This window comes from Melanerpes formicivorus, unplaced genomic scaffold (assembly GCF_026170545.1).
Source record: "Melanerpes formicivorus ecotype bairdi unplaced genomic scaffold, bMelFor1.0.p_v2 SCAF_65, whole genome shotgun sequence".
Taxonomy (NCBI): domain Eukaryota; kingdom Metazoa; phylum Chordata; class Aves; order Piciformes; family Picidae; genus Melanerpes; species Melanerpes formicivorus.
Window position 1 is genome coordinate 2,515,114 of NW_027142417.1, and position 5,170 is coordinate 2,520,283.

Consider the following 5,170-nt stretch of genomic DNA (forward strand, 5'->3'; position numbering starts at 1 on the left):
GCCCTGCCGCGGGACACGCCCGCCGCCTGCATGGTGAGCGTGTTCCGGGGCGCGGCGCCACGCCTTGGGCGGCCGCTGGGCGGCGTCGCTCAGGTCCCTTCGATAGCTCAGCTGGTAGAGCGGAGGACTGTAGAGGCAGCCGCACCGATATCCTTAGGTCGCTGGTTCGATTCCGGCTCGAAGGAGACGCCAAACTTTTTTGCTTTCCTGGCGCCAGTTGAGGTTTTTCAGCTTCTCCGCGATGGACGAGGCGTGGCCGCCGCTTCCCTGGCCGCCGCTTCCCTGGCCGCCGCTTCCCTGCTGCACCTCACTTCTTTTATGTCAAGCCCCTGAACTCAGCACTGGTGAGGTCAGGGTGGGGACAGGTTGCCACTTCTTGTCATATCTTGCTGGCCAGAGCCCCTCAGCCACTTCTCCACCTGCAACCCAAAGGAGAAATGAGATGCTGAGACAACGAAGCACAGGACCTGGAGTGGGAGCAAGGTGTGAGAAGTGGAGAAGGTTTGCAGCGTGGGAGAGGTGGGGCCATCGTCTGCCTCCACACACCTCACTTGCTTTCCCCTTCTCTTCATTTTCCTTCTTATTTTTCGTGGGTGCTTGTGAGGTGGGTGGTGAAGGGGAGGCCAAATTCCTCCTGGTTGCCCCAGGCTAGTGCAGAGAGGTAGGCACAGAGGGGAGCAGCTCCTTCATAAGCAGAGACTTGCAAAGAGCTTCTCTTTCGCAGAGGGGTTTGGGGCTTTTCCCTCAAATTCACCTTGACAAACCACAGAGTGAACGCAAGGGGCTGAGCGTGGCCACATGGCTGGCGGGCAGACACCAGCAGCAGGAAAGTCATTGCAGAAGGGAGTCTGCAGGGGGGAGGCAGAGCCTTTTTCTGTCTGGGCAGCTTGGCCTTGCACCCATTCCTCCAGCTGGCAGCCAGGGAGATGATCCACTGCATGCCTGGGCCAGGTGGGATGGAGGGCTCCCAGGGATGTTCCCCCTGATCGTTCAATGATAGAATTGCTTTCAGATCATCAGCACTAACCCAGCACTGCCAGGTCACCACTGAGCCATGTTCTTCAGCACCACATCCCCATGGCTTTTAAATCTCTCCAGGGATGGGGACTCCACCACTGCTCTGGGCAGCCTGGTCTAGGGCTTGACAACCCTGATGGAGCAAAAATTGCTCCTTGTGTCCAGCCCCAACCTCCTGTGGTGCAGCCTGAGGCTGTTTCCTCCTGTCCTGTCACTTGATCCTTGGGAGAAGAGACTGAACCATTCTCATGCCTGGAGGAAGCTGGGGCCAGAGGTTGTGGAGGGAGTGAACAGAAGTAAGAGCTGAAAATGGGGAGGGGGAGTGGGGGCACATCTCCAGAAGTCACTTCTCCCCTCCTAGCTGCTCCCGGTCCAGGGTGGGCAGGCAGCTGGAGGAAGTCATGCTTCTGGAGAACAATGGCAGCCTGGAGTGCTTGTGAGATGCCCCAAGCCCTGCGTGGAGATTTACCACATCCTTTGGCAAGGAAGGAGTCATTAGTATCCAATTACACTGAAATCATCCTTAATTCAAGGCAGGTTAAGACAAAAAGCAAACACAAACATTTTCTCACAGCTGCCAAGTGAGATAAACTTCCAGAAGAGGTGGGTGGAGAAATGAGCACAAAGCAGGAGCCAGTTGCTGGCTTTGAAGATGAGATCAGCAGGGCCATTCCCTCCCAGCCAGGCGTTTTGCCCCAGGCTCTCCTGACACCTCGAGGAGCAGGGAGCTTATCTGCCTCCACACCTCACCCCTCGGCTGCTGCTGACCAGAAGCATCTCCTCGTGGGAAGCAAAGCTCCTCTCCTGTCTCCTTTCCTCTTAGAACCCCAATTCTTCCTCTCCAGGCAGTTCCACCGCTTGAGGATGGAACTCCTCCTGCTCCTTCCCTCTGCAGGAGCCAGGCTGGCCTTTCCTCTTGGCAGAAATCAGACTGATTCCCCTCCTTCAGCATTACCTGGCCACCTAACAATGCCTTGGCCCAGCTGCTGGAGTCTCAGCAGGTCTCTGGTGAGATACAAAGTCATGAGCTGAGTACAACCTTAAGCCCAATCTCCTCTTTGCACCACAGACCTCAGCATTGTCCTGGAGGAAAAAGCCCCAAGCACCACCTGTGCTCCTCTGCTCTGCTCTGCCAGCTGAGCCGTGGAGGGGGCATTCTGAAATAGCATCAGGAGTGGCTTATGTTGGGCAGAGCAAGGCTGGGAGAAACCTGACACTGGGGCAGGGCTGTACCGCTGCAAAGCCATGAGCTGACAGCAGCTGGGAAGCCTGAGCTGGCTTTGTGCTGCGAGACACAGGTCACTGCTCTGCTGGACACCGCTCTGCTCTCCTCATGATGGAGCTGGGCTGGCCACACCAGGGTCTAAAGGCGAGCACTGCAGCCTGCTCAGACATCGAACCAGCCCCAGTCACAATCCCTGCTGCTAAAACTCTGCTGCCACCTTTTCCTTAGGTTCTGCTATGCTTGGGAAGCTCCTGGCTGTGCCACCCGTGTGCTGCCCTGGCTCCCCTGCTGCTGACCCCTCAGCAGACCCCTGGGGTGCTCCATACAATGCAGGAACGTGAGGAGGTGTCAGCCTTCCTCCCTCTCTGCTGCCCAGGGAGACACAGAGCAAGGCTTTGTGTCCCTTGGGATGCTCTGAGTGAAAGGGTCAGGGCTGCATCTCAGGTGAGGCCACACCTCACACTCCGGGGTTCAGTTTGGGGCCCCTCTCTCCAAGAAGGACATTGAGGTGCTCTCTCTCCCTGCAGGGCATATCTGGGGGTGTGGAAAAGCAAGCCCGAGCCTGTTATCTGCAGAGCTGTCCCTCAGCCTGGAGAGGACCTATTTTTAGGCAGGCAGTGGTGTGCTGCTATTTCTTCCCCACATGCAGCACTTCCTCCTTGCAGAGCTCTGGACACACTTCTGCTCCTTGCCTGTGGAATGCAGATCTCTTTCTAGCAGTCATCTGTGGAGGGGATGAGGGCTTGGGAACCTCAGGGAGATGCTGAAGGTTTGTTGCTCCCCAGCACCAGCAGCTCACTGCTTTTGAGACTGCAGAGGATAGAGGGGGTGGCAGGGAAGGTGCTCCTCGCCAGCCCTGCTCCCCAGACCCTTCACCAGCTTCGTGGCCCTCCTCTGGCCCTGCTCCAGCCCCTCACTGCTTCCTCCCAGAACCTCTCTGTCTCTCACTGAGGTGGAAGTGCCTGCCTCGGATGCCTTTCCTCACCCGATCCAGAGCCCCTTACTGAAGCAGCTCTAAGGAGCAGCTGACTCACAGTTAGGGGGCTGGAATGAGGCATTCAAATTCCTCCAGACACAGAAGCCCCCCCTGACCCAGCCAGGGAGGGGAAGAGAGAAATACCTCCCTTGCTGCAGGCTCCCATGCCAAAGCCCCAGCTGTCCACAGCTCAGCTGCTGGAGCAGCTTCTCCTGCTCAGCTCTGGGCTGATCTGCAGCAGGCAGACCAAGCAAAGCTGGGATCTCAAATGGGTTTAACTAAACCAGCACAGGGATGTGGTGGAGGCTCCATCCCTGGAGACATTCAAGATCAGACTTGATGTGGCCCTGGGCAGCCTGATCTCGTTGGAGGTGTCCCTGCTGCCTGCAGGGGGCTTAGACAAGGTGCCCTTGGAGAGTCCCTTCCAACCCAAAGCTGTGAAAATTCCCTTGGATGGAAGACCTGGGGGGGAAATCTGTTTGTTTTCATGTGAGTGCCGAGAAAGTGTCTGTCTGTGGGGGAAATTCTGGCTGCAGGCAGCTGCAGGATCTCACCCAGGTGCTCTAAAGGGTCTGCAAGGCTTTGCAATTCAAGCAGTCACTGATGGGTGTGATGGGATTCCACGGCATGGCAGGGCAGGGGACTCCCTCTGCAGCGGCTCAGAGGCAAGCCCCCTGCAGTGGTGAGGCAGAATGAAGACGAGACACTTAGCAGAGGGAGCTCTGCACTTCTTGAGGAAGGGAGAAGCCAAGGCCCTGAGCGCAGGGTCGGCAGAGCAGTGCTCGTGGACAGGGCATGGAGAGGCCTCGGCTGGGGCTGGGGGTGCCCAGGGCTCGTGCAGTTGTGTGCTGAGCTATTGGCAGGCAGCAGCACAGATGGCTCTGCCTGGAGAGCAGAGCACATGCCACAAATTATCTGGGAAATTGTCATTGTAAAAATAACTCTGGGGCCAAATGCCAAGCTGAGAGGGCTCTTGGTGTCTAACAAACAGCCACGAACACTGCAGTGCCCCCAGGAGATAGATCTGAGCTCAGCCAGGAGGAGAGAGCACCTACAGGCAGCACAGGTGAAAGCTCTGCCCCCTGCATTTCTCCTGACTCATCAGCAGGTTCAAATCGTGGTGTGCTTGGTGTGTGCTTAAGCTGCTGTGAAGTCAATGGCTTGAATAGTCACAGAGTCATAGAATGGAATCATGGAGTCAGTGCTGGGGGTTGGAAGAGACCCCTGGAGACCACTGAGTCCAACCCCCCTGCTAGAGCAGAGGTGCTTCGATGAGGTTGTACAATGCAGCACCCAGGTGGGGTCTGAAAGTCTCCAGAGAAGGAGGCTCCACAACTTCTCTGGGCAGCCTGCTCCAGCAGCCTCCAGATGAAGAAGCTTCCCCTCCAGTTGAAGTGAAGCCTCCTAAAACCAGGTCATATCAGAAGCAGCTTGCAGCACAGTCACAGGAGGTAATTTTGAAGTGATTTTGCAGGTGGTGGATAGGTTCACCCCACAGAGAGCCTGAGCTCCAGCCAGCACAGCCATCACTCCTCTCTTCTCCAGCAGTGTGTCACACCTCGGGGAGCGAGCCCCTGGAGCCTCTAGACACGCAGGGACACAATGAGATCCTGCATCCCACGCCTGCCTGCTCCAAGGAGAGCATTCCCTGGGCTGCAGCTTGTGGCCAGGCAGGCTGGGGCAGCCCTGGGCTCTCCACCACCCTGCTGAGATAAGCAGGCAGCAGCCTGCGCTTGCGTATCGCTCGGCCTCCTCCTCCTCCGAGGGCTGAAGGCCACCATGTGTGAGTGAGGAGAGCCAGGGCCCCGCTGGCCACCCCCCTGTGCCCCCAGCAGCCATCACCTGTCCCAGCCTGTCCTCCTCTCACACACTTATATGGGCATGGCAGGATGGCAGCTCCTGACGCCAGGCTGCTAAAAACAGCCCCAGCTCCCCTCGGGCTCTGCCTTAAA

General features: G+C 57.5%; 1 non-coding gene across 1 annotated transcript; it reads left to right on the plus strand.

Moving 5' to 3' along the window:
- Positions 1-96: 96 nt before the first annotated feature.
- Positions 97-185, plus strand: TRNAY-GUA (transfer RNA tyrosine (anticodon GUA)). The gene is given in 2 exon segments: positions 97-133; positions 150-185. It is a non-coding gene; the product is annotated as a tRNA-Tyr (tRNA).
- Positions 186-5,170: the final 4,985 nt, after the last annotated feature.